A 26,900-nucleotide genomic window follows, 5' to 3' on the forward strand; every position below is an offset into this window, starting at 1 on the left:
TCTTTAGAGGAAGGAAATTGTTAAGAAGATTGAAAATGCAGGGTGAGGTATCAAGTCAAGAGTAACTGAAATAAATGATAGGCGAGCATCAATTTTAAATGGCCGTCGTTCTGTATTCAAATCATGATGACTTGGCAGTAGAACATGAACTATTCTACAGTAAATGGCCTCTTGATGTCACGCGGGACGAGGTGGGTGAGGAAGGAATCAGGTGCAGAGAGTTCCACTGGGAAAAGGTGCTCGTTAATATGGCACAAAAATAAACAAGCCCAAAATACAGGGCGCGGACAGTAAATGTGACTACCCAAACACACAGGGTGCCAAGTCCAGAAATATAAACACCTCTACCTAACGCACACCTCTACCTAACGCACACCTCTACCTAACGCACACCTCTACCTAACGCACACCTCTACCTAACGCACACCTCTACCTAACGCACACCTCTACCTAACGCACACCTCTACCTAACGCACACCTCTACCTAATGCATACAATCCCGCACAAAACAAGGGCGGGTACACATACTTTAAATAAGGAAGCTCCTTAAGCACATACAACAGAACACAGGTGAAACTAATAAGACAAAACAAACAGACAACAAAAAAGGGATCTGTGGCGGCTCGTAGGCCGGTGACGACGACCGCCCGAGCACCGCCCAAACAGGCAGGGGAGCCAACTTCGGTGGAAGTTGTGACACTTTAAGCATACCAAGAAGCTTGTCTATGAACTTAGACATGTTTACGACAAACCACAACCTCATCACTGCCTTGATACAACTGCAGGCTAAGGGTTAACAGGAGCTGAAACATTTTGTATTTTGTTTTAAAGCATCGGGTGAAATCGAATATGCGTGCGCACAAGAAGAGAGAGAGAGAGACAGAGAGAGAGAGAGAGAGAGACAGAGAGAGAGAGACAGAGACAGAGAGTGAGAGAGAGACAGAGAGAGACAGAGACAGAGAGAGAGACACAGAGAGAGAAAAAAACATCTAAACAAAACCCCAGCATGCTGCCAAGATGGCTTTTTCTTTTCACTCTGCACTGTTTTTCAAAAAGCCCACATAATGTAACAGGAAAGGGAAAATAATTTAAATACAAAAGCCTGTGTTCTCATTTTGGGTGTGAAAGCACTACCAGGGCCACTGGAACCTGCTTGATTTCCCCAGTCCAATTATATATCTATGTGCTCAATCCTTCCAGAATAGCAACGGCACGCCCAGGGACACCGTCTGCCTAAGCGCAGCGTGCCTAATGGAGTCCCAGAAGTTGACTCCATTTCATTGCTCCTAACTAATGGGCTGTGATATTTTCCCAAACTGACTGCTGCTCTGCCCCCTGGAAGCTAATCTAGTCAGTGCTGTGGCTGTGGAGCTAGGGCCCAGCCCAGCCCAGCCCGGCCCAACAGACAGACAACATCATGCCAGCCCTTAGCCAGCCAGCCCACAACACTGCCTCATTTCCCACAACAAACCCTTTATTCTATTCTACCTACTGCTGCTGGCTGATGGCTGCCTCTGTTGCCACCCCCGCCAACGCCACACGTACCCGCCCGCGCTCCCTATTCCCCTCCCCATGCTCATTAGTGCTTTCTGGCCGGGTGCTGATTGTCATACGGCCCCTGTGATGCCAGCTTCTCCCTGTGAGCCTGGCCTGCTGTGATGAATTTAAGATGCCTTTTATCTAACTGGGCTGAGGAGACACAAGGGAGAGGCAGGGGAAGGGGAAGCGTGGGACTAGAGAAGACTAGAGCCATCAGACTAGACTGACTGGACTGCTGAAGGACACTCTAAGGCTAGATACCTATTGGTCTCCAGTGGACGCTCATGTCCAGGATGCTATGAGGAGAAATGGTCAGCCATAAATTCAATGGAATGGGTCCCTGTTTAGCCATATCGTAGCCACTGAGCATTCATCCAGATGGCTGTGGGACACACCAGTGGTGCCATATAATCACTGGCAGAGTGTCAGCATTGAGGAGTAAATATGAAGGTCTTTTTATATTTTCATATAAAAACCAGGGCTGCTTGCAATGACTTTTTCCTCTATGCTTCCTCCATTTTGAGGGCACATGTTTAAATGAATCCCACCCCCTTTGAGTGTGTATAATTGTAAGTCATTATATCATATAAATTGATATGGGGATGATTTCCCGACATTAAAATTGCTACTTATTACACTGAGGGGAGAGGATGAAATAAGAGTTGAACATTTGCAATTATTATTTCTGTGAGGTTCAAAGTCTGGAGACATTCAAAGTGGGTTTAGATATTGTAACACTGTGTTAAGTGCACAGAAATGTAATTAAATGATGGCGAACTGCACTAAAGCAGAATAATGCCCCTAAAATGTATTTTCACAAGACATTTCATCTTAAATCTCATCCAGAGACACAATGAGTCAATTTCAAGAATAAAGGATGGGTAGGTGAAAAAACTAAATTGCCTGCTTTTATGGGGTGCGTGTAGAGGTTAATTATTTTCCTAATTACGTCTAGAAACGTCAAACATTTGTTTTTCCCCTAATTGACAAGGAAATTAACAGTGCTCTCCAACCCATTGTATAATGCTTAAAAGTGGCTTTCACATGCATTATGTATAAAAAGCAATTACTGTGCCGCTGTTACTCTGTAGTACCTTAAAGCCATCGAAAATCAGCAGTGTAAATTCATCCACGAGAAGAGGCAAAACTCTAATTATTCACAATATCCAACCACCTAAAGTGGCTGCACTTAAAAATGAAAAGCACAAAGAAAAATCTAAATGCATGACACCACCAGGATGTCCACCAGAGGAGGCTGGTGGGAGGAGCTATAGGAGGATGGGTTCATTGTAATGGCTAGAATGGAATCAATCGAATGGAATCAAACACATTGTTTCTATGTGTTTGATACCATTTCATGTATTCCAGCCCAGCCATTACAATAAGCCTGTCCTCCTATAGCTCCCCCCACCAGCCTCCACTGATGTCCACACACACACACACACACACACACACAGAGGGGAGGTGAGTTACAGTACTAGGCACCATCAGCTCATCATCATGGCATATTGCAGTGTTCAGTATATCATTTCTCTCTATCCCAAGACAACCAGTAGTGTTCTACCCCAATGTGCTGTTCCAGCTACCGATTATCATGTATTCTCTGGGCAAGCCTTCAATGCATTGAACTCATTTGGCCAGGGAGACAAGGCCCTAATGGGATAGAGGGAGAGGTTTGGAATCAGATAGTCCTGGCCTAGGCTAGCTAATGCCTGGGCAGCCTGGGCTAGGGCCAATGGTCTGGTAGGGGTCAGATGCAGAGGGACAATCCTGGGGTACTCCTGTCCAATCCCCTGGTCTGTTTAGTGCTGCCCTCTGATCGCTCTCTATGGCCCCAACTCTGCCAGGGTGACTCTCTTTAAACGGGTCAGAGCCAATACTCAAATTGGTTTACAGAGGATTGAATACACCACAACACTATAATGCCTCTGTTAGGCTGTAGAATAAATCTATGAGAATGCTCTCTAGGCAGGTTGCATTTTATTAATAGCTCACTGAAAGCCATGTAGGTTATCTCTTGGCATCTAATTTGGCGTCTTCTTATTAATGTGCTAGTTTAGTTTAACCAATTTATGGGTAAAAAATAAATGAAACATTTATCCTGACCTTTCTTTTTTCACTCAGATACAGGGCAGACACTTTAAAACAAACTTCCTTTTGATTGAGCTGTTTTTCCATGTATGAATCTGTTATTCAATGCTTTTCTATGGGCTAATAGTAGTAGGACCAAATTCAATGCTTCATCAAATAATGTAATATATATTATTGATACCTAAAGGGGTCCTAACATTCTAAATCAAATATTGCTATTTGTGAAACGGCAGCCAAGCATCAATCATCATGTCACTAGATTAAAACTCTAGATATTTATTGGAAAGGCGCATCAAGCTCATCACCTTGCACTTTCACCCCATGAGAAGTTCATCCAAATGTATTTAATCTGTAACCTAATAAACTGCATGCTTTCCCGAGTTGTAGTGGTTTCCCTTCGATATCATGGTTATTATGGCTTAAGAGTGGCGCAATGGGTAGTAGACGTTTTTACGGGCTACTGACCAATTCTGCTATTTTGTGTGTGATTTTTTTTGCACTAATCTTATGTACTTATGTTCTCATTTCCTATGACCAAATGTTCTGGACATGTTCTGATGTTCTGGACATCAGAACAGCGATCACTAACCTTGATTTGGATGAAGACATCTACTTCAACGAATCGACGGTGCAGGACATACTGTGGACAAGGCCCTGATCCAGAGACTCGAAAAAGAAAAAGGTGGTTTAAGAAAGGCCGACGTGTGGGCACCCTGATGAAACTACGCCAGCGAGTAAAGGGGAAGTCAGTTGTACAACTGTACAATTGAATGCGTTCAACAGAAATACATCTTCCGCATTTAACTCAACCCCTCTGAATCAAAGAGGTGCGGGGGGCTGCCATAATCGACATCCATGTCTTTGGCACACAGGGACCAGTGGCTTAACTGCCTTGTTCAGAATGACAGATTTTTACCTTGACAGCTCGGGGATTCAACCCAGCAACCTTTCAGTGACTGGCCCAAAGCTTTAACCACTAGGTTACCTGCCGCCCGAGTGCAGTGCCTTCAGAAAGTATTCACACCGCTTGACTTTTTCCACATTGTCACGTGTGCTCCCTCTCCGGCCTCTAGGTCACCAGGCTGCTCATTAAGGCGCACACCTGTCACCATCGTTATGCACATAATAACACTCACCTGGACTCCATCACCTCCTTGATTACCTGCCCTATACAGTGGGGCAAAAAAGTATTTAGTCAGCCACCAATTGTGCAAGTTCTCTTACTTAAAAAGATGAGAGAGGTAATTTTCATCATAGGTACACTTCAACTATGACAGACAAAATGAGAAAAAAAATCCAGAAAATCACATTGTAGGCCACTCCAGGAACTTGAAATGATTCTTACGAAGCCACTCCTTCGTTGCCCGGGCGGTGTGTTTGGTATCATTGTCATGCTGAAAGACCCAGCCACATTTAATTTTCAATGCCCTTGCTGATGGAAGGAGGTTTTCACTCAAAATCTCACGATACATGGCCCCATTCATTCTTTGCTTTACAGGGATCAGTCGTCCTGGTCCCTTTGCAGAAAAACAGCCCCAAAGCATGATGTTTCCACCCCATGCTTCACAGTAGGTATGGTGTTCTTTGGATGCAACTCAGCATTCTTTGTCCTCCAAACACGACGAGTTTAGTTTTTACCAAAAGTTATATTTTGGTTTCATCTGACCATATGACATTCTCCCAGTCTTCTTCTGGATCATCCAAATGCTCTCTAGCAAACTTCAGACGGGCCTGGACATGTACCGTCTTAAGCAGGGGGACACGTCTGGCACTGCAGGATTTGAGTCCCTGGCGGCGTAGTGTGTTACTGATGGTAGGCTTTGTTACTTTGGTCCCAGCTCTCTGCAGGTCATTCACTAGGTCCCCCCGTGTGGTTCTGGGATTTTTGCTCACCGTTCTTGTGATCATTTTGACCCCACGGGGTGAGATCTTGCGTGGAGCCCCAAATCGAGGGAGATTATCAGTGGTCTTGTATGTCTTCCATTTCCTAATAATTGCTCCCACAGTTGATTTCTTCAAACCAAGCTGCTTACCTATTGCAGATTCATTCTTCCCAGCCGGGTGCAGGTCTACAATTTTGTTTCTGGTGTCCTTTGACAGCTCTTTGGTCTTGGCCATAGTGGAGTTTGGAGTGTGACTGTTTGAGGTGGTGGACAGGTGTCTTTTATACTCATAACAAGTTCAAACAAGTGCCATTAATACAGGCAACGAGTGGAGGACAGAGGAGCCTCTTAAAGAAGAAGTTACAGGTCTGTGAGAGCCAGAAATCTTGCTTGTTTGTAGGTGACCAAATACTTATTTTCCACCATAATTTGCAAATAAATTCATAAAAAAATCCTACAATGTGATTTTCTGGATTTTTTTCTAATTTTGTCTGTCATAGTTGAAGTGTACCTATGATGACACTTTTACAGGCCTCTCCCATATTTTTAAGTGGGAGAACTTGCACAATTGTTGGCTGACTAAATACTTTTTTGCCCTACTGTATATGTCACTTCCCTTGGTTCCTTCCCCAGGCATCATTGTTTCTGTTTCTTGTCTATGAGGTGTTCGTGTTTTGTATTATGTTACATGTATTTATTAAAACACTCCACTCTCTGAACTTGCTTCCCAACTCTCAGGAGCACTCATTACAGATTGACATCTTACCAAAGGAAAGCATCAGGGAGTTTTTTTGTTTGTTTTTGTGTTGGAGGTGATGTCGGGTCTGGTTGTCAGGACCGAGGCAACTGGGGAGGTCTCAGCCGGCTCATCAGGCTCTCACTCCTCAGTCGGTTCGTCAGAGATTTCTGCGCCTCAGTAGAGGCGACTGGTCCGCTTCTGATCCCCGGGATCGTCCCTGTGGTTGGCGTCCTGCGTCTGGAGCCGAATGCGCCGGGGATCACGTATGTTCTCTCTCCGGCCTCTAGGTCACCAGGCTGCTCGTTAAGGCGCACACCTGTCACTATCGTTATGCGCATAATAACACTCACCCGGACTCCATCACCTCCTTGATTACCTTCGCTTTATATGTCACTCCCCTTGGTTCCTTCCCCAGGCGTCACTGTTTCTGTTTCTTGTCTGTGCGTTGTTCGTGTTTTGTATTATGTTACATTTATTTATTAAAACACTCACTCACAGAACTTGCTTCCCAACTCTCAGTGCACTCGTTACACACATTGTGTGCATATTAAATGGTGTAAATTTTGATCATTATTTTTACTGGCCAACACACAATCGCACATAATGTCAAAATTACGTTTTCAATTTTTTTCTAATTAATAAAAAATGAAAAGCTGAAATGTCTTGAGTCAATAGCTATTCAACCCCTTTGTTATGGCAAGACTAAATAAGTTCAGGAGTAAAAAATAGCTTATCAAGAAAAGTCAATAATAATATTCTTCAATAATAGTGTTCAACATGATTTTTTTGAATGGCTACTTCACCTCTGTAACCCACACATACAATTATCTGTAAGGTCCCTCAGTCGAGCAGTGAATTTCAAACCAGGGAGGTTTTCCAATGCCTCTTAAAGAAGGGCACAGATTGGTAGATGGGTAAAAATAAAAAAGCAGACTTTGAATATCCCTTTGAGCATGGTGAAGTTATTAATTACACTTTGGATGGTGTATCCATATATCTGGTCAGTACAAAGGTACAGGCGTCCTTCCTAACTCAGTTGCCGGAGACGAAGGAAACCACTCAGGGAATTCACCATGAGGCCAATGGTGACTTTAAAACAGTTACAGAGTTGAATGACTGTGATAGGAGAAAACTGAGGATGGATCAACAACATTGTAGCTACTCCAAAATACAAACCTCATTGACAGAATGAAAAGAATGAAGCCTGTACAGAATACAAATATTAAAACACATTACTGAGTACCACTCTCCATATTTCCAAGCATAGTGATGGCTGCATCATGTTATGGGCATGCTTGTAATCGTTAAGGACTGAGGATTTTTTCAAGATAAAAAAAATAACGTAATTGAGTTAAGCACAGGCAAAAAACCTGGTTCAGTCTGCTTTCCACCAGACACTGGAAAATTAATTCACCTTTCCGCACAATAACCTAAAACACAAGACCAAATCTACATTGGAGTTGATTACCAAGAAGGAGGTGAATGTTCCTGAGTGGCTGAGTTACAGTTAAATCAGCTTGAAAATCTATGGCAAAACTTGAACATGTGATCGAGACAGAGCTTGAAGATTTTTGAAAAGAATAATGGGCAAATGTTGCACAATCCAGGTTGGGAAAGCTCTTAGAGAAAGCTCTTGAAGACTCAGCTATAATTGCTGGCAGAGTTAATTCTAACATGTACTGACTCAGGAGTGTGAATACTCATGTATATTAGATATTTCTGTATTTCGTTTTCAATGTATTTGCAAAAATTCCCCCCAAAATATTTTCACTTTGTCTTATGGGGTATTGTGTTTAAATGGGTGAGAGAAAGACATTGATGTAATATATTTTGAATTCAGGCTGTAAGACAACAAAATGTGGAATAAATCAAGAGGTATAAATACTTTCTGAAAGCACTGTGAACCGCCTCTTTTATTGGCAAATGTACAATCACTGGAGAACAATCTGTGCTCCGTTCGAGACTATCCTTTTGACGGGACTTGAAGAATTGTAATATCCTAAGTTTCTCGGGGTCGTGGCTGAACAAGGATCATTTACGTTTAGCTGGTTTTTCTATGCATCGGCAGGACAGAACGGCAGGGTCGGGTCGGATCAGAGGGGTGTGTCTCTTTGTTAACAACAGCTGGTGCACAATCTCTAACATTAAGGACATCTTGTGGTTCTGCTCGCCTGAGTTAGAATACCTCATGATAAGATGTAGACCATACTATTTACCAAGATAGTTTTCATCTATATTTTTTGTAGTTGTCTATTTACCACACACTAAGACCGCACTCAACGAGCTGTTTATTGCCATAAGCAAACAATAAAATGCTTATCCATTATTCTTTGCTTTGTATGTCCCCTCCTATACTCTGTGTTCACCCACGACTGTATGGCCACGCACGAGTCAAGCACCATTATTAAGTTTGCCGACGACACAACGGTGGTAGGCCTGATCACTGACGACGAGACAGCCAATAGTGAGGAGGTCAAAGACCTGGCAGTGTGGTGCCAGGACAACAACCTCTCCCTCAAAATGAGCAAGACAAAGGAGCTGATCATGGACTACAGGAAACGGTGGGCTGAGCATGCATTACATTACATTTTACATTTAAGTCATTTAGCAGACGCACTTATCCAGAGCGACTTACAAATTGGTGAATTCACCTTCTGACATCCAGTGGAACAGCCACTTTACAATAGTGCATCTAAATCATTTAAGGGGGGGGGGTGAGAAGGATTACTTTATCCTATCCTAGGTATTCCTTGAAGAGGTGGGGTTTCAGGTGTCTCCGGAAGGTGGTGATTGACTCCGCTGTCCTGGCGTCGTGAGGGAGTTTGTTCCACCATTGGGGGGCCAGAGCAGCGAACAGTTTTGACTGGGCTGAGCGGGAACTGTACTTCCTCAGTGGTAGGGAGGCGAGCAGGCCAGAGGTGGATGAACGCAGTGCCCTTGTTTGGGTGTAGGGCCTGATCAGAGCCTGGAGTTACTGGGGTGCCGTTCCCCTCACAGCTCCGTAGGCAAGCACCATGGTCTTGTAGCGGATGCGAGCTTCAACTGGAAGCCAGTGGAGAGAGCGGAGGAGCGGGGTGACGTTAGAGAACTTGGGAAGGTTGAACACCAGACATGCCCCCATTCGCATTGATGGGGTTGTAGTGGAGCGTGTCGAGACCTTCCTCTGTCCACATTACTAAGGATCTATCATGGTACACACACACCAACACAGTCGTGAAGAAGGCACCACAATGCCTCTTCCCACTCAGGAGGCTGAAAAGATTTGGCACAGGCCCTCAGATTCTCAAAAAAATCTACAGCTGCACCATTGAGAGCAACTTGACGGGCTGCATCACCGCTTGGTATGGCAACTGCTTGGGATCCAACTGCATGGCGCTACAGTACATAACTGGGGCCGAGCTCCCTGCCATCCCTACATCTGTTGTTTACGAAGCATGTGAATAATGAAATGGTATTTTATTTGAAATCAATATTTGTGCATGAAAGAGGTTCCACCGGCATTTCTCGCATAATGAATTTTACCGACACAAAAAGATCCCACTTTGTTTTGTCAACATTTGGAAAATTTACAGACAAATTTCTTGTTGCTACCTTGTTGTTACCATACATTTCTTATCCAACATATACTTTACAAAAAGGTTGGATGGAAACCTGGTTACTGAGAATAAAGAGCGAGTGAATGGAAGCTAGCTGTGTGTAGTGGTGGGAGTGAAAAACAATATGAATTTCATACATGTTTGTCAGTTTATTGGAGCTCAAATCATTATCTGCAGAGCATGATCTGTAATATATTATGATGAGGGAGGGAGGGAGGGAGGGAGGGAGGGAAGGGGGAGGGAGGGAGGGAGCGAGGGAGGGAGGGAAGGAGGGAGGGAGGGAGGGAGGGAGCGAGGGAGGGAGGGAAGGAGGGAGGGAGGGAAGGAGGGAGGGAGGGAGGCAGGGAGGGAAGGGGGAGGGAGGGAGGGAGGGAGGGAGGGAGGGAGGGAGGGAGGGAGGGAGGGAGGGAGGGAGGGAGGGAGGGAGGGAGGGAGGGAGGGAGGGAGGGAGGGAGGGATGGATGGAAAGGGTTGAGGGACGTGTGTACATGAATAGAGAGGGGGAAGAGTATTTCTGATTAATGTGGAACGATTTTCCAACAAAGGATTGGGTGCAATTTCACCACCGCTTGACGCAAGACTACTGTCATTCCATTATAGATGGCTGGCAGATTAATCTCTGTCCCTCTTTTCAATTTACACGTTCGTCGTGCTGCAGCAAGAGCTAGAATTTTCCTGTGTGTATGAATACAGTAACTGAAGGGGCTCAACGCTCCTCATCAGGAGTGAATGGGACACACCACATACACACGCCTCTTCGGAAGCACTTATCCTCTTATTGCGTACACTTATTCAATTTCTGTGTCAATATCGACCGTAATCAAATGGGGTGGTGTGACAAGTAGGATGAAAGCCTTCATGCGTGTGTGGGAGCAGTACATCTCCCTGCTGACAGGACAGGGCTGGATGAAATCATAAAGAATACAATATATATAACTTACAGTACTATGAAGTCGTGCACATTTGAAAGAGATTAAACCAATGCTCATTCAGTAGATTGTTTGTGATCATAACGGTCACTAGTATCTACATAATGTTCTTTGGTTGTGTACAAGATAGATTTTTTTGAAGTGCAACCAAATGTTGAGTTTTTAGCAGATTAACATCGGAGTTTGTGTAGCTTAAAGAGTAGCTAAAATACTTGTGTACTTCCAACACAAGTATGACAGAACATTTACACACTGTAATGCATCTAATGTGTATAATTTGCTTAAGGAGTGACTGTCCCTATAAACCAAATAATCCCTTTGAAAACGGCCTATGTGGCATCGATATGAGTCAGAAACATTTATTCTAGTGTCAATATTGACTACAAAGTATAAATTGGATAATTTTGGTCATATAGTCATCAGTCTTGTCCAAAACTGAGTTTGGAATCAGAGTATTTCTTAACAAGTAAATTAAGGTTGGGTTTGTATTACAATTCATGCCCCCTTTTGCTAAGCTCCACGCGCAAATCACCTCTCTGCCCATTTCGCTTCTCTTCATTGACATGGGGCTTTGTTGTTTCATCGGCCCCCAACACGTTCAAATGATTCACAACATTTTGTGACTGAAAAGCGGTATATGGATTGACCATGCCTCCGGCTCTCTATAGGAGATGTTGTACCCACTGTAACAATTAAATCCTACCCTAACCAACAAACGTGGATAGATGGCAGCATTTGCGCAAAACTGAAAGTGCAAACGTCAGTATAGAGTCGCAATTCAAGTGGAGTCGCAATTCAACGGCTCAGACACAAGACGTATGTGACAGGGTCTACAGGCAATCACGGACTACAAAGGGAAAACAAGCCATGTCGCAGACACTGATGTCTTGCTTCCGGACAAGCTAAACACCTTCTTCGCCCACTTTTAGGACAACAAAGTGCCCTGACGCGGCCCGCTACCAAAGACTGGGCTCTCCTTCTCCATGGCCGACGTAAGTAAGACATAAAGGCATTTAAGTGTGTTAACCCTCGCAAGGCTGCTGGCCCAGACGGCATCCCAAGCCGCGTCTTCAGAGCAAGCACAGACCATCTGGCTCGAGTGTTTACGAACATAATCAATCTCTCCCTATCCCAGTCTGCAGTCCCCACATGCTTCAAGATGGCCACAATTGTTGCTGTACCCAAGAAAGCAAAGGTTTGGAATAGACAACAGGTGGAAATTATAGGCAATTAGCAAGACACCCCCAATAAAGGAGTGGTTCTGCAGGTGGGGACCACAGACCACTTCTCAGTTCCTATGCTTCCTGGCTGATGTTTTGGTCACTTTTGAATGCTGGCGGTGCTTTCACTCTAGTGGTAGCATGAGACGGAGTCTACAACCCACACAAGTGGCTCAGGTAGTGCAGCTCATCCAGGATGGCACATCAATGCGAGCTGTGGCAAGAAGGTTTGCTGTGTCTGTCAGCGTAGTGTCCAGAGCATGGAGACGCTACCAGGAGACAGGCCAGTACATCAGGAGATGTGGAGGAGGCCGTAGGAGGGCAACAACCCAGCAGCAGGATCGCTACCTCCGCCTTTGTGCAAGGAGGAGCAGGAGGAGCACTGCCAGAGCCCTGCAAAATTACCTCCAGCAGGCCACAAATGTGTATGTGTCTAGTCAAACGGTCAGAAACAGACTCCATGAGGGCGGTATGAGGGCCTGACGTCCACAGGTGGGGGTTGTGCTTACAGCCCAACACCGTGCAGGACGTTTTTCATTTGCAAGGGAACACCAAGATTGGCAAATTAGCCACTGGCGCCCTGTGCTCTTAACAGATGAAAGCAGGTTCACACTGAGCACATGTGACAGACGTGACAGTCTGGTGATGCCATGGAGAACGTTCTCCAGCATGACCGGTTTGGCGGTGGGTCAGTCATGGTGTGGGGTGGCATTTCTTTGGGGGGCCGCATAGCCTTCCATGTGCTCGCCAGAGGTAGCCTGACTGCCATTAGGTACAGAGATGAAATCCTCAGACCCCCTGTGAGACCATATGCTGGTGCGGTTGGCCCTGGGTTCCTCCTAATGCAAGACAATGCTAGACCTCATGTGGCTGGAGTGTGTCAGCAGTTCCTGCAAGAGGAAGTCATTGATGCTATGGACTGGCCTGTAGTGTGGTTTTCCACTTTAATTTTGAGTGTGACTCCAAATCCAGACCTCTATGGGTTGATAAATTTGATTTCCATTGATAATTTTTGTGTGATTTTGTTGTCAGCACATTCAACTAAGTAAAGAAAAAAAGTATTTAATAAGAATATTTCATTCATTCAGATCTAGGATGTGTTATTTTAGTGTTCCCTTTATTTTTTTGAGCAGTGTATTTTAAGGAACGCCATTGCAAGCATTTGGCAACATAACCTATGATGATGATACTTTCGAAGCAGATGACAGGTTCAAAAGAGCTTGAAACAAAGAAGAGGTTTGTGACATATCCTTTCCTGAGGCGAGTCAACCTCCAAAGGCCAGAAGCATGACAGCAGAGAAATAGTTCTCCACTGATCTGTAATCTGGCACCGCAGGAAAAACACGGTTCAAAAATGTCCACCAGTGCTAAAAATGACAGTAAGGTGATTTGTAATGGATTCTAAGAAAACAATTCTAAGAAAAGCGCTTAATGAACTGTATCTGAGATTCTCATTTCAACGTATCACAGAGAAGATTTCCATCCAAAATACAGAGCACCCAACCTCACAAACAGTATCCAAAACTACAGGAAGAAAGAAACATCTCCTAAAACTGAAACCACACACTGGCTTTAGCTAATGGAGAAGCTTCAGCTGGTTGCTATGTAACAATGCATGATGATTAGGCTTAAGGAAACATATAAACATGACTGCATATGAAACTGAATCTCCGAGAGAGATGGGAAATAAACAAAGACGGTGGGAGGGCTGGGGATAGCGAGGCTGCAGCTAGCACTCGAGTGTCATAAAGACGACATCACAGCGGCCATCTTGCAGATTCCTGGGGTCTGACTAGATTGCAGATGGAAAAGTGAGCCTTAAACCACATCCCCAACAACGGGAGAAAATAAATAATTTTTCATAACTGTTTCTATTTACTGGAAGCCTTATATATCTCCCACGGGAGCAGAAACAAATGAAAATGTTATTTCTCTTCTCAAGAACTCCTACCTTGCTTTTTCACTGCTGGCAATTTCATTCTGCCTCCAAATGTGACTGAAGCCTGTGACTTGAGGGAAATAATGTTCGGAGAACTATAATTGCAGGGGCTTGTCTTCTTGTATATTTATTTATTTGGTTTATTTGGTTTTTGGGCGGTTGCTTTGTGGTTTAAGGGAAATTGCGCTGGCTTCTGAAATAGAAGTGATGTGACATCCAAAGCCTCACAGTAATCCAGTCAGACTCGCAGGCCCTGAATAAGACAGATCAGGCCCTCCTCCCATCCAAAGAAAAACACTGGCCTAATGCACATGGACAGCCTTGTAAAGTGGAGCCTGTCAAAACGGAAACTCAAAACACATAATAGTAGCTAGATGTTCACAGATCGTATGCCCAAAAATTGCTCTCCAACATTCTTTGTGTAATACTATGGACAAGAAATGTATTTTTCCACGCCTAGCCCATCTCTTTCTTACCCTCCTTCTCCCCTCTGTTCTACACCTCTATTCACTTCATACACTGCACACACAGGGATACAATAGTGTGCAGCAACAGTATAAAGCCAGATGAAAGCTAAACAACCCAGAGACCATGTCATTTCCTTTGGGGTCTGGTAAGGATAAAGGCAGTCCCACCAGCCCCTGTTCTAGCCAGTGTACTGTAATCCACAGAGTCTCAGTGCTGCTAGCTGGGGGAGCCAGACAGGGCTACTCCCATATCCCTAGGAGGAGGCAGGGAGGCATTGATTATACAACAGGCTCAGCATGTCCAGCCCCCAGCTTTCATCCATACATTTCAACAACAGCGGGCTGAAGGATACTTCTGGACTCCTGGCGAGGCCCAACACACTGTTTAAGGATTTCTGTCAGCTAACTGCATGTTCCCTGGAACTGGGCCTTGAAATCCTAAACCCCTAAAGCTGAAAGAAACATAAACTAGGATAACCGTGGCTTGTTTTTTCCTCATATTGTTTGTATATTTGCCATTCGTTTAATACTGTAAAGTAAATAGCCTTTGTGTGACGGCCCCTCCCTGCTCTGTCTACTGGGTTCTGCTGTCCTTACTTCCTGCAGATGAGTGGTGGGCGGAGATGGGAGGCTCCTCAGTGCTGATGGGGCACACCTGTGAAAGCTCAGCTGGGCATAAAGCCACTGTTTTCCCAATTCAACAAGAGATTCATCTTTCCATGCATACCTTTGGTTGTTTTGTTGCAATTTTGGCAGTTGACACCTAATTTACTGACCTTCATGCCTCATCTGATTATTGTTGTTTACTCAGTGGTTGGTTCCCATTGTTTGTTACAATCTTGAGCCAGGTTGTAACACGGTTTACTATATTGACATTATTCGTTAATATTTTGTACATCAACATTGACAGGGTTAACGGATGTCAATAAAAGGTTCAGCCTCCAGTCTGGGCCACACATGTTCTTCTGTCTCAGATGAGAAATCTATCATGCAGCAGAGCGTAGGCTACACACTACGTGATGGACTGCTATAGGGGAAACCCAGCACGATTCCATGCATGAGAGGAGATGTTTATTAGACTGCTGCGTTTGGCCCAGAGACACAGGAGAGAGGGGAGACAGAGGGGTCATGAACCAGCAGGCCTTCCTGTGGACTCCCCATATGCTATACATTCATTCATACTGTAGACCCCCCCCATGACCAACAGCCAAACTATCACCCCCTTTATCCTGGGAATCCACCCCCCTCCCTCACACACACACACTCTTCAGCTGGGTTTTCCTTAATTCATTGAAGGAGTCATATGGTGAGAGCATTAGAGGGGTCGGGAGGGGAGAAATTCAGATTTGCCCTAAAGACATTCAGTGTAAAAAAGGTGAGGAAAAGAGAATGATGCCTGAGATATTTACAGTGCTCTGACGAGGTGGGGAGCGGTGGAAAGGAAAGGAAGAGGGGATCATGATGATTTGTTAGCCCAGGAGAGGTAAGCTTTACCCAGCCGTGATACCCAATCATGTTTATGAGGGGGAGCCGGTGCTGTGCTGGGCTCCTGGTGAGCTGGATTGTGTTTTCTCTGGCTCCCAGTCTTGGCCTACAGTAAGTGCACCCCCACCAAGATATTGTGATTGCAGGACACGGCTCGAGCTAGGCTTCTCCCCAGGGGGGTTATAGGGACAAAGATACAGCGGGGTCTGGAATTATTGGATCTTTTCATGAGCAAAAAAATGTTTGTTTTTTTACAATTATATTATTTTATACAGATACAATTGCTCAGAGAACGAGATTGTTTAACATGTAATTTTAAACAATAGCAAAAAGACAGGGGCCAAAATGATTGGATCCCCTGTTTTGAATACTCCAGCACCCTCCCCTTGAGGATAAATGTTTTCTAAACATTTGTATGAGGTTGGAGAATACAATTGGAGAAATCTTAGACCATTCCTCCATACAGAATCTTTCCAGATCCTTGATATCCTTCATCTACCCTTATGGACTGCCCTCTTCCTTTCACACCACAGGTTTTCAATGGGGTTCAAGTCTGGATATGAGATGGCCATTGCAAAATGTTGATTTTGTGGTCAATTACCAGTTCTTAGTTGTATTGTCTTGCGGCCAAGTTTCAGCCTCCTGGCAGAGCCAACCAGGTTTTTGGCCAACATGTCCTGGTACTTGGTATAGTACAAACGATCCACCACCATATTTTACTGTACGGGTTAAGGTATTTTCTGCATATACATTGTTCTCTATTTTCATGTCATCTGATTTTTCTGTATTACTTGTTAAACAAAATTTTATTCTCTGAACAATTGTTTTAGTATAAAATACACATTTTCAATTTTTTGGAGTATACAATATAGCTCAGTATTTGTATTATTTATTTTATTGTATTTTTTTGCTAATCTTTATAAAGGGTTCCAATAATTCAGGATCCTACTGTGTATGTGATGTGGTTTGTATGTGTACGTGAGTGAAGAGTGTGTGTATGTGTGTATATGTGTGTTTGCTTGTGTGTGTTTCCGAGAGAGAAAGGGAGTATGTTGGTCGATGTCGTGTTTCCTATTGCTAAAGAATGCATCTTCTTTCCCCCCCTTTTTTCTCGGCTCACACAGCCGAGTTCCCACATTGCTCTCATTGCTATGGCAACCAGTGCTCTCTCCTTGGACTACCTCTGCATGCATCCAATCAGAGTGAGACCTTTGTGAAGAGAGAATCTTCTGGGCTTCAGTTATTCAACTTACCCCACTGGAATAGCCTCCACACTGAGAACAAAGGGTGCTTCCTATAGGGCTCTGGTCAAAGGTAGTGCACTGCATAGGGAATGGGATGTCATTTTGGACACAACCAAAGGGAAAAGGCTCTGCTGCCAGAGCACGACATGACACCAAATATTGGGGGTATGTGGGTTGGATTAAAGGGGTTTCAGGGGCTACGAATGCAATATGTAGCCAATGAGCTGAGGGACACGAACGGAAAAGCAAAACAGGACGGTGATGCTGGCTGCTCCTGGTCCGTGCCCAATTTCTGTGGAAATGATGTGGAATGGGATTTGTTATTGGAAGCCTCTGAGCCGGAATACTTGGCAAGTGTAGCGGAGGCTCTGGCAGCGGTGAATGCTTGATAAGTCAGAATGGATTCAGGCTGAGCCTATTTATGTCATTCCTGAAAACATATGGATAGGATTCAGACGCTCAATAAATTCAACCTTCAACAATGACATTCCACACCGCCACTGCAACCATTAATCTTCTAGGAGAATGCATCTCTTCTCATATTTGCTGACTGCACTAGTGGAGTACACAAGTCAGCTTGAACCAGTATGTTTATCAAATTGTATTCAAATAGCCCTAATTTTCTATTCTAAGAAACATGACAAATGGCATTAAATTAGATATACTGTAATAACATCACGTAATGTAACAACATTCCATTGACGACACACGGGGTGTTTTGTCTTAAATAGGACGACCACTGATGCCTTTTTAAGGAAGAGGGCCTGAGCTACAGTAAATAATTAGCAGAGATGAAATGCGGTGCAGCAGGCAGTCGGGCAGGCAGCTATGCTCCCACCTGAGGACTGCACTGAGGTCACTGCACACTGTCACATTATCATGCTTTTCTGCCACTAATTATATTTCTGAAGATTACATTCACCCGGGCGCCTGTAAAAAACTTGTGAGCGGAGGCAGTGCCCCCCCCCAGCGCCTGTGGAGCTGTGTGTGTGTGTGTGTGTGTGTGTGTGTGTGTGTGTGTGCGTGCGTGCGTGCGTGTGTGCGTGTGTGAGAGAGTGAGAGAGAGAACTGTAGAGCAGTACCAGAGGGCCTATCTCTGAAACCCTGACGGACAGTTGGCTGTCGGGGGATGACAGTGGGACAGAGGCGCGCAATAATTCTGCCCGACTACCGTGTCACAAAATGTCACAATCTGTTCCTAACATCCAGACTACAGGGCTCAAACGACAAGCCAGAGCAGAGGAGAAGAGAGACGGGGTGTGTGCCACCGGAGCAGACGGGGGAGTCGATGAGAGAGACGGAAAGAAGGCGAGAGGGGGGAGAGGGCTTGATCTGAAAAGCTACAGGTAGAAATAAACCACACCACTTCCTCAAAACAGTCTATTCATCTGCCCGCTTTAAAGACAAGAGTTCGATGATGTTCACAGGCATAATGAATCACAGGGAGCGATAGAAACAGTTGTACTGCATATGTTTAGAAGCTCATAATTTCTGAGGAATATTGGGTAAACAAACAGTATCTTCCAGGCTTTTTCATGAATAAATATGATGTTCCTGTATATCTCTAAAAATGAGTCATTGTGATGAAAATCGGGTTTGTGTTGAAACTGATTTGTAATGTTTTACATAAGTTCCTTCAATCTGATGACACATTGTTGTGAAATGATATTGTGTTTGTGGAAGAGTACCATGATCAGAGCATGTGGTATTTGGCGCATGTGACAAACAAAGTTGGATTTGATGTGCACCTCCCTCTGGGATAACTTACAAGTCATTATAGGACCCCATTGGACTAATTATGATCGTGGGCTGTTGTTCCAGGCCATGCCCAGGCAATATGACATCAGGGAGCCGGGGTGGGGGGTGGGGGGGGGGGGGTGGAGGGAGGGGGGTTTATTGAGTGTGTGTCCGCTCTGCAGGAAGCCATGTTTCATCCCGCCCTGACTGACGCATGATTTACAGAGCTGCTGTAAAGCCATAACATAATAAAGGCTTCGTTTGTGAGGGCGCGCTATTGATGTGCGGGTTGACTCATAACCTGCAGTCCCCGCGGTTATATCCTTGCTATGGGTGGGTTTAGGATTATGAAATATTGTGTGCATGAAGGGCGGGTGGGTGGCGGGCGGGTTGAATAAAGAGAAAACAATCCATTTAAAATCCATGAATGTATAATTATTGTGCAATTCAAATCTATAGACTACATGGTTTTTCTTGTATTATTTTTATCTGACAAAAGAGCATAGCCTAAGTTTTAGGGCCCAACTGTACGCTCACCAAATACATACTTATACACTTTTGGGAACTTAGGCAGAAAAACTCAGATGAAAACTTTCTAGGTAGATAGTGTGGTCTACAGCTTATCATGAGATACTCTACCTCAGGCGAGTAAAGCCTTGAGACTTCCTTAGATATCGTGCACCAGCTGTTATTTACAAAAATACATAGTCTGCCGCCCCTGGTCTTACCAGACGCCACTGTTCTATCCTGCCGGTGCAGCGTATAACCAGCCAGATGTATGTTGATAATGTCGTTTTTAAGCCACGGCTCCTGTGAAGCATTAGATATTACAGTTTTGAGTGTCCCGTTGGTAGTTTAATCTTCCGCATAGGTCATCGATTTTCCAAAGACTGCACGTTTGCTAGCAGAATGGAAGGCAGTAGGGGTTTATTAGATCGCCTACAAATTCTCAGAAGGCAGCCCGCCCTCCGGCCCCTTTTTCTCCACCTACACGTCACGCAAATGACGGGGATCTGGGCCTGTTCCCGGGAAAGCAGTATGTCATTCACATTGGGCTCGTTCGACTTGTTAAAGGAAAAAAAGGATTCTGCCAGTTTGTGAGTAATCGCAGTCCTGATGTCCAGAAGTTATTTTCAGTCTTAAGAGACGGCAGCAGCAACATTATGTACAAAATATGCAAAAAAATGTGTTACAAAGAAACTTACAAAAAACACAATTATTAGGAACATGTAAAACATCAGCCTTCTTCTCCAGTGCCATCCTATGTTGGAGGCACGTGATGGTAGCAGGGTGAACAGGCCATGGCTCGGGTGGTGGATTTCCTTTATGATCTTTTTGGCCTTCCCGTGACATCGGGTGCTGTAGGTGTCCTGAAGGGCAGCCGGTGATGGGTTGGGCAGACCGCGCCACCCTCTGGAGAGCCCTGTGTTTGCGGGCAGTGCAGTTGCACTCCCAGGTGGTGATACAGTCCGACAGGATGCTCTCAATTGTGCATCTGTAAAAGTTTCTGAGAGTCTTAGGGGCCAAGCCAAATTTCTTCAGCCTCCTGAGGTTGTAGAGGCGCTGTTGTGCCTTCTGTGTGGGTGGAACATTTCAGATTGTCAGTGATGTTTATGCTTTTCACCTTCGTCACTGCGGTCCCGCCAGGTTAGATGGACGTCATACTGTATTTGTGTCTCCCCTTCTTGTAGGCCGATTATATGGATTAGAAAATGTCATTTTTATTTATCTATTTGTCAGAGCAGAGAAGGCTACCCTGTACTTTTGGTCGTATTAAAATTCTGCTAATGTCTCCAGTCATATAAAGTGTAGTAGAATAGCATGTTTATAAAAGTCACATTTTTTCCAGTGCAAAGAAAGGTATCTAAAATAGCCTATAGCTTAGTAGTAGGTTATCTTACATAAGTCTGCAAATGCGATGTTGCATGGAATGCTATATTATCAAGGTGCATTTTTATGGTGAAAATTTGCTTCCCTAAACTTCAAACTCACGAGCCGCCTATTACAACAATTAATGACAGAAGAGAAGCTGCATCCATCTAATTAGACAAGTTAGATGCATACCCCCATCTCTGACTGTACAGTGCATTTTCTATACCAATATATGCAGGTTAGGGTCGGGTGCAGGCCTACAATTTTCAGTTTATTACATATAGTCTGGCGGTTGCGGATGGATTTATAAGCAATTGTGGGCGGGTGCAGGTGAACAAACAGCTGACTCGCCCATCACTAGCGTGCACGCCTGTGCTCGCGCGTGTGTGTGTTCCTACTATCCTCACACTGACAAAGAACCCATATCTGACTGAGTCGGAGTCACGCGGAGCATGATACTATGATAATGAACTAATTATAGGTATAACATTCAGACTTCCATATCTAAATGCTTATCTCTAATAAGGAACATTTTAAATTAGAGAGACAGAGAGAGAGAGATCGAGGGAGAGAGCGAGTGAAAGAGCGATAGAGAGAAAACGAGAGAAAGCGAGAGAGAGAGAGAGAGAGAGAGAGAGAGAGAGAGAGAGAGGATGACAAAAATTATCTCTGGAACTGGATAATTGCTGCAAGCAATTACAACTTCCATGTCGGAGCAAATTGGCCGGCATATTTCAACTTGTAGAGGGACTGTGACCTCATTTACAGTGGTGTGTCAAGGAATAATCAGAATATGTACTGAGGAGGTGTGATGGACACAATATCACACAGAACTGCTATGACCAGATGACATAACCAGGTCAATGGAAAGGCTAGATCCCCTTTATACAGAGCCAGGCACACAGAACTGCTATGACCAGGTGACACAACCAGGTCAATGGAAAGGCTAGATTCCCTTTAGACAGAGCCAGGCACACAGAACAGCTATGACCAGGTGACACAACCAGGTCAATGGAAAGGCTAGATCCCCTTTAGACAGAGCCAGGCACACAGAAATAAATATTGTTAGGCCGTAGGGTACGAAAAGTACCGCGAGGTTGAATAACAAAATACCAGCAAAAATGGTGTGTTTTTTTTCATATGTTTGAGCAAATTAAAAAATCACAGTGATCATTAAAACCAACAACTTTATTATATGACATTAATCGCTTTCGAAAGCGGTAATTTGAGAGTTGGAATAATTTTGCCACATGAGAGAAGGAATTCCAAATATACTGTAATGTATTCATCAAAAGCCACTAATAACTAGGTTCAGGTTTAACAGCCTGAAGGGAAACTTTTCTTTTTGCTCCATTTCAGCAGAAAGTACTCCGAGTGCTCTGGATATGAGAGGTTAGACGTATCACTTCCAGATGTTTCATTACAAAGCGACGTTCAAAGACCACACCGCAGGAAAAGAACTTCTCATGTGAGGCGAGCCGGAGCAGACATGGATGAATTTCACAGGAACACACACTTTTCACATTTTCATTTGGGTTGGGAACCCTCCATGTCCTAGAATGACTGTCCTGATTAACACTACACGCATGGATCAGACTAGAGCCAAATGACTTCCGTACAACCGATGGGATTATCAGGTAGGCCCAGGGAGAGAATATTAGGTCATATAAATCGTAAAAACACCTAACTATCTCATCCCTGTCTCCTGCCACTGCTTATGCCGTCAATATGAGTATTAGCCCGAAAGTTTCTAAAGCCCAGCACCAGTATTTCTATGGCCATAAGGCTGCTAATGAGAGTTTAGCTACAATACTAACAGTACACAAATGTCTGTGCAGATGCTCAAAAGAATGGACCTGTCAACAGAAGAAAACCACTGGACAGAGAAGGTGGAATGGTGAATTAGCGGATCATATTTTGATATTTCTAAATCTATTTATTTCCAGTCCCCATCTTTTAGGGTGAATTCATTAGTATCCCCTGCTCCTCATGGTTCTCATCAGCCTGTCTGCCTGCCTCGAAGGGCGCTGACTGGCGGGAATCGACTCCAAACGCTCTCTGGCCTCTCCATCTCTTTCTCCCTCCCTCCCCTTCCCCCTTTCTCTCGCCCATCTCTCATCAAGGGCCGAGGGTAGTAACAAAAAAAGAGTAACGTACTGTTTACTTGCATTCCAAGCCCCGTAATTGCCAATTTATTTGATAGGCAGCCGGGTAATGATGGCATTTCACCCCTGCCGCAGAGACTAAACACGACTGATTCAACCCAGCCTCCACGCCCACCCCAATCCAGCAGACTCCCTCTGCCCAGGACTCCTGCCACCCAGGCTGGGGATGGCGGCTGGGGAAGAGGGGGGAGGCAGGGGTGCTGGTGGGGTGGGAGGCATGTATGCCTGCTGCAAACGCAACGACGATCAAACGCTCGCAAAAGGGGATTGGAGGCTTCAGAGCAAATAGCATAGCCAGCCAATTTAGCTGGGATTTGGGGTTAAGGCTGAACACAACGGGGCTGATGTGTGATTTGTAAGTCCTAATGAGCTGCATAGGACAGTGAGGAGAGATAGAGGAGAGAGAGATGTGGAGAGAGAGAGAGAGAGAGAGAGAGAGATGGAGAAAGGGAGAGAGAGAGATAGGGAGAGAGATAGAGATAGAGGACAGAGAGAGATGGTGAGAGAGGGAGAAGAGAGAAAGACAGAGGGACAGCGATAGAAAGAGAGCGAGAGAGAGAGAGAGAGATGGCGAGAGATATGAAGAGGGAGAGAGATGGAGAGAAAGAGAGACAGAGAGAGGAGAGCGAGAGAGGAGAGACAGAGAGGAGATGGGGGCCAGGCTGACCTCCCCTGCCCTCTCTGTTCCTCCCAGACAGGTCCAGGGCAGCACAGGAGGCTGACCCGTTTCATCAGTGTAGAGTCAGATGGCGAGGGGGGAGCAGGCAGGCCTTTAGCAAACATCATTAGCAAACTGTTGGTATCTAACGAAAGACCAGGGTTACTCATAGCCCAGCCTCAGACTTCTCCATGGGTCTAATAACTCACTTTGATGCACTGTGTGTGTGTGTGTGTGTGTGTGTGTGTGTGTGTGTGTGTGTGTGTGTGTGTGTGTGTGTGTGTGTGTGTGTGTGTGTGTGTGTGTGTGTGTGTGTGTGTGTGTGTGTGTGTGTGTGTGCGTGCGTGCGTGCGTGCGTGCGTGCGTGCGTGCATGTGTACGGCCTTGGATCTATCTCAAGGTATATAAGACCGGCCTTGTATCACATTCATCACACATGCCGAGTGTGAGCCATTAAATCAGACAATTTTTCAGGTTTATCAATATGGCTTCCACAGGGTCTCACCCCCCTCTTCTCTCTCACCCTCCTTTTCTCACCCCGTCCCCTCTCCTCCCTTCCTTCCCTTGCCCTCTCTCACCTCCTGCGATGTGTGAAGTGGGTTTTTACAGTGTGACCAGACAGGACCTGTTCAGAGACCCGTGGGGACCTGAGAAGGGTTCTCTTATTATGTGACATTCTCTAAGTGGCACGTCAGGCTAAAACTTCAGAAAAACAGAGAGGAGAGGCCTCAGCATCAGGCCCTCTGGCCGTCCATTCCAGACAGACAGACCGTGTGGAGGATTGGCTTTAGTCAAACCTCCCTCCAGGGCACACATATTGGATAAAGGCTGGCTTGGTGAAAGATAATGTGGAAGAGAAAAACATCCTCCCTACCACTGAGGAAGTACAGTTCCCGCTCAGCCCAGTCAAAACTGTTCGCTGCTCTGGCCCCCCAATGGTGGAACAAACTCCCTCACGACGCCAGGACAGCGGAGTCAATCACCACCTTCCGGAGACACCTGAAACCCCACCTCTTCAAGGAATACCTAGGATAGGATAAGTAATCCTTCTCACCCCCCCCCCTCCCCCTTAATGATTTAGATGCACTATTGTAAAGTGGCTGTTCCACTGGATGTCAGAAGGTGAATTCACCAATTTGTAAGTCGCTCTGGATAAGAGCGTCTGCTAAATGACTTAAATGTAAATGTAATCTTAACAACCCCATGAAATAGACCGTATGGACGGGTTAGAGAAATGTTCAAACACAAGTTAGATAATGTCAGGAGATGCAAGATGTGCTACCACATTCATAGGCATGTGAGTTGAATGAGAGGGAAATTATGTGAGGCTATTATCCTCAACTACTGGGCAATTAGGGTGTGCCATAATTTCACATAATTGCTGAAAATAGTGATGATAATTCATCAGTGGCGTAATCGAAGCCAAAGCACATATCATCTGGATGACATGTGATCTGAACGGGAGAGTTAATGGGGCAATCTGCAGTTGCGTCATCCATTTAAAAAAAAATTAAAGACATGTACCGATTGATTTTTGAGGAATATAACTTATAAATGCCTCGTGAGCTCAGTTCAACTGTCATACGCCATCAGAACCCAAAATACAGTATAAGCTTGTTTTACTCCAATGTTTGAAAACAAAGTAAATATAAACAAACTGTTTAGCCTCAAAACACGATACAACTATAATTTGTATATCAGCTATGGGCAGTCCTTGCATCCATAGATCTGTCTATGAATTTGAGAGTGGATACATTTCTCCAGCTACATCCCTCAGCTTTTTACCAAAACAGAGGCGGGGATAACTTAGTTATTGTTTGAATTAAGGATTGGCCCTTTGAGGGTTGGATGGGAGTTAAGAGCTGGGCCCTGAGCAATGAGGCCAACTAGGATGCCTATGGACAAAAAACCAATGCTTCTCTCACATTCCCTTCCTGGAGTAATGATTTATTTAACATAGACGACATGGCGAGTCACATATTAAGTACATCGAATCGTGTTCTGTAACCTATTATTCCAGACAACTGATATGTTGCCCTGTAATTGAAGCCAACAGGCTATCACATGTTCGTCTTCTCCTCTGTCTCTCTCTCTGAATGACAGCACTGTCTAAGTATTCTCCTCCACACCCATGTCACGCAGCGTAGCCTAATGGATGACAAATTGAAGACTTTATTTTTCATGGCACCCACAGCTGTTGCATTTCAGTTGTTCAAAGTTGTAAAACTGTCTCTCCACAGTTCCATTTCTTCATCGTTGTTTGTCTTGACTCTCGCTCTCTATTTCTCTGGTACAGTAGCATGAGGTGTGAGGTATCATTTTCAGGTATCATTTACATTTCTGATGTCGACATCAAATGACATATTTCATTTCATGCCTGGCCAAGCATCCTATAGTGTAGCTACACGGCAGAACCAGTTTTGCTTCACTCGTCCTCTCTGGTCTTTGTCAATGACTGGCTTCACCAAGTGACAGTTTTAATTACGGGCCATATCTGATAGCAGCACCTCTGTAGATTCACCATTAGAATCAAAGTAAAGGGGCTGAGGCCTGTCAGATAGCGTAGCAGGACTTTACAGAGCCTCCCTAGCCCCAGTCTGCTCTGCTTACATCTCCAAGCAGGCCATGTCTAAGGCCAACAAAGAGAGGGATCTCTCACCTTGTGTGTCAGGCCATCAATGTAAATAAGAATTTGATCTCAATTGACTTACCTGGTTCAATAAACGTTGAAGAAATACATGAAACGCTACCACTTGTCTTCTGAAGAACTGAGACTGAGGAACAAACCACTGGGTAAATAGGATGTCCTTGTTGTAACAGTAGCACACCTCCGGGTGTGTACACTTACAACACTGACTGTAACTGTACAAACAACCCTGTCCACCAGAAGGAGCCTTGAGGTATGCCAACGACAACCATAACCGACTGGAGAAATGCTTCATATTAAGGGCTAATGCAAATTAGATGACATTTTTATCAGTCCACGGTATCAGCAGCACTTACCTGTTGGCTGCGATATGCAGCACACCATGGGTCTTATTCAGATTCTTCTTGAGTTTGAGGAAGTCAAACTTACCTTTTCAAACCTCATGTAGTCCTCGCAAGATACATAAATCATCCCGACGATCACCGATTGTGTATAAGTCTCTGTTTCGTGCATCGATACACCAGATGCTAGGGTATATTTGTGTTTAAAGTGAGTATAGGACATAGTATGTATCTAATAATAAAGGTTGTGCAGTTAGAAAACCAGTCTAATCTGCTAGAACTTCTCTCAGAACAATATTCTGGAGCTGCAGTTGGGTCATTAAGCAGTAAAGCTTTAGAGATTCATTA

At 44.7% G+C, this 26,900-nt stretch overlaps 1 protein-coding gene across 3 annotated transcripts in view; it reads right to left on the reverse strand.

Annotated features, from left to right (window-relative positions):
• LOC135548580 (autism susceptibility gene 2 protein-like) overlaps positions 1 to 26,900 on the reverse strand; it is a 517,275-nt gene that overhangs the window by 270,286 nt on the left and 220,089 nt on the right. The window lies entirely within an intron of this gene.

This window comes from Oncorhynchus masou, chromosome 11 (genome assembly GCF_036934945.1).
Source record: "Oncorhynchus masou masou isolate Uvic2021 chromosome 11, UVic_Omas_1.1, whole genome shotgun sequence".
Lineage (NCBI taxonomy): Eukaryota > Metazoa > Chordata > Actinopteri > Salmoniformes > Salmonidae > Oncorhynchus > Oncorhynchus masou.